The 13,968-nt window shown below is 44.8% G+C and overlaps 1 long non-coding RNA gene across 1 annotated transcript in view; it reads right to left on the reverse strand.

Moving 5' to 3' along the window:
• Positions 1-616: 616 nt before the first annotated feature.
• LOC141980440 (uncharacterized) overlaps positions 617-13,968 on the reverse strand; it is a 43,244-nt gene continuing 29,892 nt past the window's right edge. The window contains exons 4-5 of the long non-coding RNA XR_012637560.1: positions 1,755-2,105; positions 617-968 (exon numbers count right to left, since the gene is read on the reverse strand). This is a non-coding gene — a long non-coding RNA (uncharacterized LOC141980440). The remainder of the gene's footprint in view (positions 969-1,754; positions 2,106-13,968) is intronic.

A 13,968-nucleotide genomic window follows, 5' to 3' on the forward strand; every position in this document is an offset into this window, starting at 1 on the left:
CATTTGAACAGCCTGACGCAAGGGCTATTAGCGAAACTCAACACAGAAGGTCTTGAAAGAGCACTTTAACGGTCAGCCAAAGTAATATGGTATGGTGGACTGTGCTCTACCTGACCCTGAAGTTTTGGAGCCTAGTAGGAATTATGTGGTGCTTGGAGTATACATATGAATCTAACAGTCTGTTTGTGCACCTATTAATTTTGTGGTGCTTGCAGTACATTTATAATTATTACACTGTGTTTGTCACTGATCCTTTGAGTTCTGTCGCCCTGTACCATAACAAGAAGTGGGTGCTTTCAGTACCACTAGGCATTCTGCAGCCTGAATTGTGAACTAATAAAGACTAATTAGTTTTAAAAAAATAGAATTTTATTGAGTCACACAACCACAACAAAAAATATGTGCACTTTAAAAGCAAATACAATGGAAACTTTTGAAATAAACGAATAAAACAGTACTTAACAAGGGGAAAGAACATTCCTGTCCATTTTGGTTCATTTTGGCTACACCCTACATCAACCATAGCTCTCACAGGTCAGTTCTCCTCACTGTCCCCCTGGTGGAGTGATAGGGGTAGGGATGCAGCCCTGATGTCACATGGAATGTTGGGGTGGGGGGTGCAGGGAGGTGCTAAAATGGAGTTCTCCATTGACTGCAAAGGGAGGTGAGACCATGCCTGTTGACCTTGTAGGTCCACAAGAGTCTGCCGCATCTGTTTGCTGCTGGAGAAGCCCCACTATGTCTTGGTGCAGCTCCCTCTCCTCTTCCTGCAGAACTCCTGGGCCTTTCCCCATATGCTCTTTTGTTCTTCATACAGTCTGAAATATTCGCCCTTCAGGACTTCTGCTCACAGCCTAATGCAGCATTGCCTTGCAGGATTTCACTAAACACATCATCCTGAGTCATCTTCTTTCTCCTCCTTACCTGGCTTAGGCATGCCGCGGATGTAGAGGGGGAACCCATCAACGCTGCAACGGCAGCAGATACAGATAAAACACATGGAGGTGTTATTGTCAGTATAGTCACAATGAAAAGTGAAAGTTAAGATTCAGAACTCCCTTCCCTTGCTTCCCTGAAGTTTTAAACAAGACCTGCTTATTGATACTTCAACCTTGGAGTGCTTGTGCACAACATCGCTCTTCAGTCCCAGCCATAGTGAGTATGGCCCGCCAGGGCAAGCAGAGTGAGAAATGAGTAGAGAATTGTTCAATCGCATGAAACAACATGAGTATAGGGCCATTGCACTGAATACTGGCACTATTTTCCACAGGTGCTGATTTTAGTTGATATCTAACCCTGTAGGGTAACAAAGGCAGAGAGAGCTCAGCAGCTACTGGTGTCCTGAAGCTGCCTGGGCTTGTATGCCACGAGCTTGTTTACTGCAATGGTGCCAGCTGAATCCATCATGCAGTGGCATGGGAAAATGTTCTACTGTGGAGGAAGAAATTAGGCCGCCATCCTAGAAACCTTCAGGAGAGGATTGCAGAGTGGCTCCATGAAAGGTTCATCGCGATCTCTCATGAGGATTCAAGGGACATACCGGGGTACATAAACCAACTACTCTGCATGCCCCCCTTTCACCTAACTTTACAGAGGAATGAAAAGCAAATAATAACTCTACCTCTGTTTGTTGTACCACTACCTCTTCTAGTATGAATACGTTACTGAAAAGTCAATCGCTGTCCTGCTACTTTGGGGTCAGGCATCATCAGTACATTTAACTATTTTAATGGGAAATGCAGTCACACGCTTACCCAAGGTTCCTTCCCCTACATCAGGCGTGCCCATGTTCAACTGCCAGGACTGTGGTGGAGTCTCTGCCATGGAACTGCCTTGTGGCAAAGCTGGACCCCCACAGTTGCATATTTCCCATCCTCCTTCTCTTCCTCCTCCTTGCTGGTTACTCCAAGGACCTGTGACTTGTACTCCTTGGAGATACCCATAGTGGTATGTGGGGTGGTCGCGAGGTCTCCACCAGTATGCCATGCTGCTCGCTGTAAAAGTGGCAGGTCTGCAGCTTGACACCAGATTGACTGTTGGCCTCCCTGGTCTCCTGGTATGCCTGCTGCAGTTTCTTGGCTTTCATGTGGCACTGCTGCTGGTCCCTGTCATAAAAACAGAAGAATGGCTATACTGGGTCAGACCAAAGGCCCATCTAGCCAATGCCAGGTGCCCCAGAGGGAATGAACAGAACAGGTAATCGTCAAGTGATCCATCCCCTGTCGCCCAGTCCCAGCTTCTGGCAAACAGAGGCTAGGGATACCATCCCTGCCTGTCCTGGTTACTAGCCATTGATGGACCTATCCTCCATGAATTTATTTAGGTCTTTTTTGAACCCTGTTATAGTCTTGGCCTTCACAACATCCTCTGGCAAGGAGTTCTACAGGTTGACTGTGCATTGTGTGAAAAAATACTTGCTTTTGTTTATTTTAAACCTGCTGCCTATTAATTTCATTTGGTGGCCCCTAGTTCTTGTGTTAAGAGAAGGAGTAAATACTTCCTTATTTACTTTCTCCACACCAGTCATGATTTTATAAACCTCTATCATATCCCCCTTAGTCGTCTCTTTTCCAAGCTGAAAAGTCCCAGTCTTATTAATCTCTCCTTATACGGCAGCCGTTCATACCCCTAAATATTTTTGTTGCCCTTTTCTGAACCTTTTCCAATTCCAATATATCTTTTCTGAGATGGTGTGCCCACATCTGCACGCTGTATTCAGGATGTGGATGTACCAGGATTTATATAGAGGCAATATGATATTTTCTGTCTTACTATCTTTCTTAATGACTTCCAACATTTTGTTCACTTTTTTGACTGCTGCTGCACATTGAGTGGATGTTTTCAGACAACTATCCACAATGATTCCAAGATCTCTTTCTTGAGTGGTAACAGCTAATTTAGACCCCATCATTTTATATGTATGTATATGTTTTCCAATTTGCATTATTTTGCATTTATTAACATTAAATTTCATCTGCCATTTTGTTGCCCAGTCACCCAGTTCTGAGAGATCCTTTTGTAGCTCTTCACAGTCTACCTGGGATTTAACTATCTTGAGTAATTTTGTATCATCTGCAAATTTTGCCATGTCACTATTTACTCCAGATCATTTATGAATATGTTGAATAGGTCTGGTCCCAGTACAGACCCTTGGGGGACACCACTATTTACCTCTCTCCATTCTGAAAACTTTTATCAACACCAAATTTCATCTGTCATCCTGTTGTCCAATCACCCAATATTGTGAGATCACTACCATGAGTAATTTTGTATTGTCTGCAACTTGACCACCTCATTGAATTACCCCCCTTTCCAGATCATTTAGGAATATGTTGAAATCCCCCATTATTATTGAGTTTTTTATTTTAATGGCCTCTCTAACCTCCCTGAGCATTTCACAGTCATTATCACCATCCTGGTCAGGTGGTCTGTAATATATCCCTACTTCTATATTCTTATTATTGAAAGCATGGAATTGCTATCCGTAGCGATTCTATGGTACAGTTTGGCTTATTTAAGATTTTTACTTCATATGATTCTACACTTTCTTTCACATATAGTGCCACTCCCCCACCAGCACGACCTGTTCTGTCCTTCCGATATATTTTGTACTGTGGTATTACTGTGTCCTATTGATTATCCTCATTCCACCAAGTTTCTGTGATGCCTATCAATATCCTCATTTAATACAAGGTACTCTAGTGTGCCCATCTCATTATTTAGTCTTCTAGCATTGGTATATAAGCATTTTAAAAACTTGTTACTTTTTAGCTTTGTCTTCCATTACATGATGTAAATGAATGGGACTTTTTTTCTTTTGACTGTTTCTCATCAGATCCTACCTGTATTTTACCATCTTCCAGCCGCTTCTCCTTATTAGGACATAGGGAAACTCCATTTATAGATCCTCCCCGAAGGGATGTCCAAATCATCTGCTCCTCCGCACCTGTCGGATTTCCCCCCAGCCCTTATTTTAAAAACTGCTCTACGACCTTTTTAATTTTAAGCACCAGCAACCTGGTTCCACTTTGGTTTGGGTGGAGCCCATCCTTCCTGTACAGGTTCCCCCTTTCCCAAAAGTTTCCCCAGTTCCTAATAAATCTAAACCCCTCCTCCCTGCACCATTGTCTCATCCACGCATTGAGACCCTGCAGTTTTGCCTCTGTAACTGGCCCTGCGCGTAGAACTGGAAGCATTTTGGAGAATGCTACCATGGAGGTCCTGAACTTCAATCTCTTAGCTAGCAGCCTAAATTTGGCCTCCAGATCTCTATCCTACCCTTCCCTATGTCATTGGTACCTACATGTACCATGACCACCGGCTCCTCCCCAGCACTACACATAAGCCTATCTAGATGTCTCGAAAGATCTGTGACCTGTGCACCAGACACGCAAGTCACCATGCAGTTCTCCCAGTCATCGCATACCCAACTATCTATATCATATCCCTTTGCCTGCATCCCTTGTGCAATCTGCTCATAGATGTCAGTGTTTCTATGACTGCTTCGTAGCTGTGCTGGCAGAGCCTTTTCTCCCCGCAGACCCAGGAGATCCACTATCTCCTGTCGACTCCAGGCAGGAACACATCTGGAGTGTGTACCTGGCGTGATTGATAGGGTAGTTGCACACAACAAGGGAAAGCTGCTAGGTGTGGTCACCAAGCTAGGCAATGAGGAAAAGGCACTTCAAAAATGTGTGGGGTTTTAAAGGGGGATGTGGGACTTCCGGACTCCAGGACCCCAGGCAGTGGAGGTCACACTTGTGACCAGAGTGGTCAGTGTTGGGCATTGTGGGACAGCTGCTGGAGGACTGAGAGCGTTGAAATAGGTCAGACAGTGTCTACACTTGTGCTGCATCAACCTCAGACTGTTGACCATAGCTCAACACCATTTGGGGGGATGGTTTTACTGTATCACTATAATGGGGCATTTACATGGGCAGGAGAAAAAATTAAGTGTAGACACATACACAGCTGGTTTGACAGGAGGTGGCTTACATCAACCAAACTTTGCAGTGTAGACTAGGCCTTAGAAAGTTTTTTGTAATATTTAACCTAAATCTCCCTTGCTGCAGATTAAGCCCCATTCCTTCTTGTTCTACCTTCATTGGACATTGAGAACAACTGATCAACATCCTTTTTATAACAGCCCTCAACATAGTTGAAGACTGGGATCAGGTCCCCCCTCAGTCTTCTTTTCTCAAGACTAAACATGCCCAGTTTTTTAAATCTTTCCTCCTGTGTCAGATTTTCTCAACCTTTTATCATTTTTGTTGCTCTTCTCTGGACTCTCTCCAGTTTGTCCACATCTTTCCTAAAGTGTGGCGCCCAGAATGGACCCAGTACTCCAGCTGAGGCCTCATCAGTGCAGAGTGGAGTGGGACAGTTACCTCCTGAGTCTTACCTATGACACTCCTTAATACACCCCAGAATTACATTTGCCTTTTTTGCAATTGCATCACATTGTTGACTCAGTTAATTTGTGATCCACTGTAACCCCCCAGATCTTTTTCAGCAGTACTACCACTGTGTCAGTTATTACCCATTTCATATCTGTGTATTTGATTTTTCCTACTTAAGTGAAGTACTTTGCACTTATCTTTTGTGACAGGGTCAGGCCAAATGGCTTCAGGAGAGTGTTAGAAGGCAGATGTATTAGTCCCAGATTAAGCAGGTCCATTTTCCCTGGTTAAGGTAACAGGGGCGGTTCCAGAACAAGAAGGAACTTGCTGGAACAAATTCAGGCAGGCAGGCTAATTAGGACACCTGAAGCCAATTAAGAAGCTGTTAGAATCAATTAGGGCAGGCTGGCTAATCAGTGCACCTGAGCTTAAAAAGGACCTCACTTCAGTTTGTGGCTTGCGTGCGAGGAGCTGGGAGCAAGAAGTTGAGAATGAGAAGGTGTACTACTGGAGGAGTGAGGAGTACAAGCATTATCAGACACCAGGAGGAAGATCCTGCGGTGAGGATAAAGCAGGTGTTGGGAGGAGGCCATGGGAAGTAGCCCACGGAGTTGTAGCTGTCGTGCAGCTGTTCCAGGAGGCACTCTAGACAGCTGCAGTCCACAGGGCCCTGGGCTGGAACCCGGAGTAGAGGGCGGGCCCGGGTTCCTCCCAAACCTCCCAACTCCTGATCAGACACAGGAGGACTTGACCTGGACTGTGGGTTCCACCAGAGGGGAAGGTCTCTGGGCTGTTCCCTGACCCACACGGTGGATCAGCAGAGACTATGGGGATTGTTGTTCTTCCTTTTTCCCATGCTGGCCAGTGATGAGGTTAGCTGAGTGAATGGCAGGTTTGAGCCACTAGCAAAATTGGCCAATCTGAGGGCTGCTGTGAATCTCTGAGGTGAGCAAATCCGCCAATAAGCGCAGGACCCACCAAGGCAGAGGAGGAACTTTGTCACACTTTATATACTTTACCTTATATGGTATAAACCTGTGTCTTCCCACCCCATACATATTCCATCCTTTGTAAGCTGAGACAAGCCTTTGCAAATATACGTAAGTGGAATTTTTTAACTTCACCTAGTTGAAAATCCTTTTGAAAGTGTTTCAGATGTACATGCCAACTATGCCAAACTGCAATAATACAGAATTTAATATCCTTAGCAAAAAGCATTTAGTTCCTGTACTATATGCTCAGTGCTATGACTAGTCAGGATTTAAGAGGTCAGAGGCTGCGAAGTGCAGACTTCAAGTTGTTAGAAAAATGTATCTGCCTCATACATCATATGGGCAGAATAATGGGGCAGAGTTGAAACTGTTTTATGACTTTAACTGTACATTTCCATACTTTTTGCCTTTCCCCCCCACTTGAAGTTCGTGCTCAGATTGCAATGTGATTTGTGCCTTATAAAGTACCTTACACTTCTCTCTAATTTAATACCCTTAACTTTGAATTACTTGCTTTAGTAACAGTTGTTTTAATCTATAATACCTACAAAGCATTCCCCCCAAAGTTATTTAATTTAGTTACATCTGAAAATACATGGAAGTATTTTATATTCGAATGTTTGTAGCTTTAAAAAAAAAAAACTTGCCAAGACTTGCTGTGTGACAGGAGTCCATATGACTTCGATAATGCCAGCATTGGGCTATGCAGGGTTTAGACCCTTTGATCCTCTCCTCACATAGATACCTCCCACTTTTCTGCTCCCCAGAACCCAAGCACCACCCCACTCTACTGCCTGCCACATGTTTACAAAGGCTAGATATTCTGCAGCAAAGCCCACACCTACAAGCACTTCCCTGTGGTTCCTTTTTTCCCATTTTCCCCTTTCTCCCAGACTGGACCCACCAGGACACAGAGAGGCTGCTGTTAGTTAGGCTCCAAGGCCTATCAGAACATGCAGGGATAATAGAACCGGCTGGTAAAAGCCATCCCGCCATTCCTGGGGAAGATCAGCGTTGACTCTGCCATCCCAGGGACAGACAGCCAATTGCGACCCAACATCATCGTGGCAGATGCAGAAAAGAATAAGGTCCTCATGGTAGATGTCATGGTACTATTTGAAAACAGGTCACAGGCCTTCCATGAGGCCCGAGCACGGAAGGCCTTGAAATACACCCCGCTGGCCGAAACCCTGAGAGTCCAGGGCTATGAGGTCCAGATCCATGCCCTGGTTGTGGCAGCCTTGGGACCCCCACAACAAACTGGTACTGAGCGCGTGTGGAGCCGGTCGATGCTACGCCCAGCTCATGAGACAGCTCATGGTGTCTGACACCATCAGGTGGTCCAGAGACATCTACATGGAACACATCACAGGACACCAACAATATGAGGTCTAGTAACCGAGAACACCGACCAAGGAAATAACCATTTCCTTCCCTGATGAACCGAGGGACGCACCCCACCTGTGTACTTATTCTCTACACCAATACTGACTTGGACTCTTAATACATTCAATGGGTGGCGTACCCAAGCCCATTTATCCACTGATGCTTTAAAAACTCCCATACCCCAATCTGGATCTATGCTGGTTATGTGATATGTATGTACCTTGTGAACCTTGTAACTGATACTTGTAATCCCCCATAACCCAAGCCTGACCCCAGATGTACAGTACCTTCCCTCTTAACTTGTGTAAATTTGATTTTAAACATTAACTTTAATAAAATTTTTAAATGCATTCTAGTGCTGTATGGGTCCCTTCTTTCAATCCAGTGCTATCTACCTTTCTTAGGCCTAGTACCTACTGAAGGCCTCTTCAGTATATTCTGTCCATCTATTTCTATCAGCCATGCTGCAGGACAAAGGTTCCTTCAGCATTGGCCCTGTCTACTGTATCATGTCAATATTCTCAACTCCCTTTTGTGGCCTTATTGGTGCTTCTCCTGCCTATCATCCCTGTCCTTTGCTATCAGAGGCACTACTGGGTGAAGGCTTTGTCACTGCTGATCCCATCCTCTCAGCTTCACTTCTGAATGGCTGCCTCTTCATTGCTGCTCTAGCATGGGATGATCCAACCATCTCAGCCCCAGCACCTGGCAGCAGTCTCTTTCAGTGCTGCTCCTGTCCATCCACATTCATCTGCCATTCTCCATCCCACTGGGAGATCCCTCTAGCTTGCTACGTCTCAGACAAAAGGGAAAGTAGGGGAATTTCTAAATGAGGTTTGAATAAACATTGCAGATCAGCTGCGAAACTAGGTCAAGGTCTACTGATATTGCTCCCACGCATTATCCTTTTGCTGATTTCAGTCAATGGAAGAGAATTCTGTATGGGAAAATAAGTAGCAGGTGTCCAGTAGAACTTTTGGCTTTTTGTTGCTGGATTGGTGACTTTTAAACAGTGTAACAATATCCCGTTTTCATCCCCTTTCCAAGAGCCGACTTCCTTTGCTTTAGGACCCAATGGAGCATTTAGTGGTGATCAGAACTCTATTAATGGATGCAGCCTACAAGGTGTCACACAACTACTTGAAATATGAGGGCCTACATTTGGAGCGGGGGATGGTGCAAATTCATGGCCATTGAAACCTTGGGGCTAGCAAAGAAAGTTGAGTGAGAAGGAGACAAAAGGACAAAAGATAAATTAAAAAAGGGAGGTGAACTGATGATTAACCCTATTGTTTTAGGCAGAATCTTTGTGCAAGCGTCAATGGGCTTTTGGTAGAGGGCTTAATCATTGACTTTTATCTGTGTGCAGAAGGTAAGTAGCAATGAAGGCATCTCCCTCTCCTTATAGGGCAAAGAGCTCAAGAATGTAATCCTGTAGGGGGGAGAGAGAGAGAGAGAGAGAGAGAGAGAGAACACCCAGTGTTAGGGGGGAGGGCCCACGCGGCGGAAGGAATCTTCTATTGTTAAAGGAAGATGTGGTTTCTAAACCAGCTCAGACCATGTTCATTAATCTGTTATCACACATTCAATAATGGAGATTAGCTATTTCTTCAGAAGAAGGCCAATCCCATCCAAAAACCTCAGTACATCCCTCTACTTCTTTATATGCAGAGAGAATTCCTTCCTGATCTCCAGGAGGAACTCACTTGGTGCCCTGAAGCATAAGGGAAAAATTACCTTACCTTTGTGTTTACATTTAATGGAAAATTTCAAACATATTACACTTCAGCATATACAGAAATATTACAGAGCCTGAATAAAAGACCTTCTGGGTTAAGAAAAACATAATCATAAACACAATGAGAAAAGTACATGAATAAGGGAAAGAATTTAGAATGTAAGGAAGGTAAAGGGGTATGAATAGATTCAGAATGTTCTCTAGAAATCCTTAGCTTATGAACAGTGTGTCTGTGAGGGTGGGGCTATTCCTGGTATAGGTCACTGGCATCCAACTCAGGCAACAAAGGAATATGGGAAGTTCTTTTGTATGTCTAGCAAGTTTCAAAAGACATTCCTTTTAACTGGCTCTGGTAAAATAAAATTCCATTAGCTTTTCTGCATCAGTGATATCAGAGAGTCACAGATGTAAGTTGACTGTGCATAGAATTTTTCCTCCCATTGCTAATAGAAACCTAATACTTGTAGCATAAGGTCCTCAGTAGGAGTTCAAACTACATGTTCATATAGGCAAGACTGAGGCCTATTGTGTAGTGACACAGATATAATTGATAGTCCTATAGATTGGAAAAGACAAACTGTTCATTTTAAATACAATCAGCCAGCTCTCCCCAGCCAGCCAGCATCTCCTACCTGCTGGCAGCCCCACCGATCACCTCCTCCCCCTCCCCCTCCCTCCTGTAAAGGTGCTTTATGTCATTTGGTGTAAAAGAGCAGGAAGACTACTGGGTCTAAAGTCACGTGGTATGGCTGAGAGAGAGAGTGACTGACTGACTAAGGGGAGAACACACCTGAAGCAGTGCTGTCCTTCTGAGTGGCAGCCGTGAGATGCGCACATCAAGAGGCAATGTATCATCAAAAGAGCTTACTTGATCTCCATCCAAGGTGCTCCGTAGCCGTGGTTCATCCAGATTCTGTATTCCTCTTGCTGACCGTTATCTAGGTAGTAGGCAGTCCGGGATCAGATGCTGCAGTCATGCAGCCTGTCCATGTCTGGTAGTCCATTGTATAGTAACACCATTGTTAGTCACCCATATTTGTAAGGGGTAATTGGGTCTGGGCTCATTGCCCGCAGTTCCAAGTTCAACCACGGAATTATTTGTTCTTTCATTTAATAAATCTTTCAGTTTCATTTCCCCAGAGATCAGTCATCCTTCCAGTGATTCAAAGGCAGGAGGGTCTTACAGGTGATGGCTCAACCCAACTCAGTATCTATTACCATATGTGGCATACCTTTAATGTTGCAACTTCTAGCCATGCAACAGTTTCTGGCAACTGCAGCTGGACCCAATGTTAAGATCAGTATGCCATAGTTGCGAGTCTACTGCTTTGATCTTTACCAGTCTCTGGCTTATGTCTGTTTTATTTATTTTCCTTTACTCATGTGGTTTGAGCTGAGGTCCCTTGCGACCTGTGGGAAGTGAACATCACTCCCATCCTGGAGTACATGTATTTTACTGTGAGTGGTGGCTGTCGATAGAGAATGGGGTCATGTCCTAGGTCTCTTGGTTTTCCACACTGGGAGGCCAGGACTAGTGGCAGCCTAGCAAGGCCACGTCCCTGGGTGGTAGAGTGTTCCCTTTCCATAAACCAGTGGACAGGAGTGGGAGAGCTAAAGGATCCGAGTCCATGGTCCCATTTTAAAATCCCTGCTTGATGCCCAGAGGTGGCTTCTCTTGGGTGGAGAATGGCAGGGTATGGCCTGACCACGTGAGACTCTGTTTGGGATCCGTTGGATACAACGAGCCATGTGGCAGTTGGAATAAATTAACCTGACTGGGTAGAAGGTTAGTGAGGAGGTTTCCGTGCCTGAGGCGAGGATGTCTCGGAGGCAGCGACAACAGTTGGCCTGACACCGGTTGGTGGACACAGGCAGGCTTGGAAGTAGGGTGCTGTCCAGGGAGGGGAAACATTGGTTTCCCTGGGTGGGATCGGCAAAATCACAATCCTCCTGTGTGAGATTATGGGACCCTCACTTGGGGTGCATGATTAGTAAGCCCCCCTCCCCCCAAGGTGTGTGGAGGAACACCTTGTTAAAAATACCTCCGGGGGGTGGGGTGGGGGGTTGACGTCTGTATTGCTTTATTTGGGAAGAATAAAACCTGGGCTGATGATCTGTTCAGTGGTGAGGATGCTATGGTTAAACTGTGCAGAACATGGGAAAGGTTTGTGATACCTAGTCTTTTTACTGGGGGAAGACTTAAGAAAAGAGTTTTGCTCTTGAGGTTGGGTATGATGGCAAAGGAGCTGGATCGGCAATGGAGACTAAAACAAGAAGTTGGTTCTAAGGAGAGCGATCACTTTACATAAGCTATTACCAGCAGGAGAGTGGGGTGGGGGGAGAGAAAACCTTTTGTAGTGATAATCACCCATTTTTTTCATGGTTTGTGTGTATAAAAACATCTTCTGTACTTTCCACAGTATGCATCCGATGAAGTGAGCTGTAGCTCACGAAAGCTTATGCTCAAATAAATTGGTTAGTCTCTAAGGTGCCACAAGTACTCCTTTTCTTTTTGCAAATACAGACTAACCTGGCTGTTACTCTGAAACCTGTTCTCAAGCTGTAAGCGTAGCCACTTCTCAAGCTGTAAGTGTCTGAAAAGGAAGTGAAGGTAGAAAAGTTCAGCTCCCAGCAGGCTGCCACAACAGCCCAGATGGCTAACTTGACAATACAGCATAACCAGTTAGAATCCCCAAATGCAGGAGTTGAATGGGAACCTCCTGAAAAAGGAGAAAGCACATATCTGTGCTGTCAAAAAAGTTAGAAGGCTCTCAAGCTGCAACTAGAGAGTTAATGAAAGAGGTAAAGACAGCAAGACAAGGAACATCTTTGAACCACAGGGTAGGTGATAAAAAGATAATGTTGAAGCAAAGGTTGCAGCGTAGGCAGGGTGTCATAAGTGCTATAAAAACTGACCTCTTAAGAGGGTAGGAGTCTAGTACATCTATTGACTGAGATGGGAGTGACATAGAAAGAAATGTTTGATTCCTAGTATTCCCCCCCAGCACCAGAGGAACCCCATGAGTCTTGGGGGTCTAGGGGACTTCAAGCCACCCTCCGATTGCTCCAATAACCACTACTGTGGTTCATTATGGACATGGCAGACCCTTGGAAATGAGGTATGAAATCCATGCCCTGGGGCTGGAACAGGTGTGAGCTATGAGCAAGCACAAGGGCCCCCTTTCTAAAGAAAATGCTTTGGATTGGCTGGCAAAGCTTAGTGTGACCGCCAATTTAAGTTTAGAAGACACAGTTGCACTAGTAAAAGAAAGTATGAGCGCAAATGAATTGGGGCCCTACCTACAGAGGTTCAGATGGGTAGCGTTCAGGAATCTGTAGAAATTTACCTTGCCATTATGAAGCTGTATGACCCATACAAAAATCTTAGGGGCAAGATGTACTCTGACAAAGGATCTCAGAAAGCCCACAGAAATTCCTTGCCAGGAAACTATTACTATATTGGCTTTCAGGTCAGCTTCTGATAGTAAATGGAGTTGATATGTATGACACCCCTGAACTCTGGGAGATGTTTGTTCAGGATTTGCTCCCTGTAATTAAAATGGCCATGGGATCTGCCAATCCCAGAGTAACTATTCTCAAAGAATTGGAAACCAGAGCTCAAGAAGTGTATGACCTATATAGGGAAGCTTATCCTAGCAACAGTAACATCCCGGGACACAAAGAAAGTGGCTGCCATAAAAGTTGGGAATGATGGGAAGGCTAGTTACAGAAAGAATGGCAAAAATAGAGATCCTGACTATGGGTTTAGATTAGACTTGGAGACACTCCGCAAGTACGAGCCTGTAGAACAACTAGATGGTCTGCCAACTCGAGCCTGCTGAAAAAGCTAGCACAGGAGGAGGGAGAAAATCTAGCAGGGGAGGAAACAGTCCCTTGACAGGAAAGAGCACCACCCCAAAGCTCCCTCTGAAGCCACGGAGCTCTCTCTTCCCCATTGCATGTGGCCACTATTGTAAATGATAGGTGGGGGAAGGCTGGCAACTAACATCTGTCTGAGGGGAATTTGGTAATATCGAGCAGAAAATGCTCCTGGACACTGGGGCCACAATGAGTAGAATTTGCATAAAAGCAGTTCCTCCAATAAAACAGCTACCGATTAGAGAAGTCAAGGTACTTGAAGGATATAATGGAAAGTAAAAAGTCTAGTGCCCTTTTCAGAGCCAATAACTTGGATAACTGAGGCACTGATCACTGAAGCTTCCTTTGGTTTCCAGAAGCTTGATAGACAGGGTATATTAGGGATAGATGGGTTGAGGCGCTTGGATGTCATAGTGGATCTTCCCAATCAGAGGACTGTTAAAGGCCAGGGTGAAGGAGGAGTCATTATACCATCATTGCATTGAGTGAATGCTCTCAAGGTGCCTACCAAACTCAAGTCGCCAACATGGGAATCAGACATCTGGAAATCACTAAACAAATATCTGCAAGTATT

This window comes from Natator depressus, chromosome 1 (assembly GCF_965152275.1).
Source record: "Natator depressus isolate rNatDep1 chromosome 1, rNatDep2.hap1, whole genome shotgun sequence".
Taxonomy (NCBI): Eukaryota; Metazoa; Chordata; order Testudines; family Cheloniidae; genus Natator; species Natator depressus.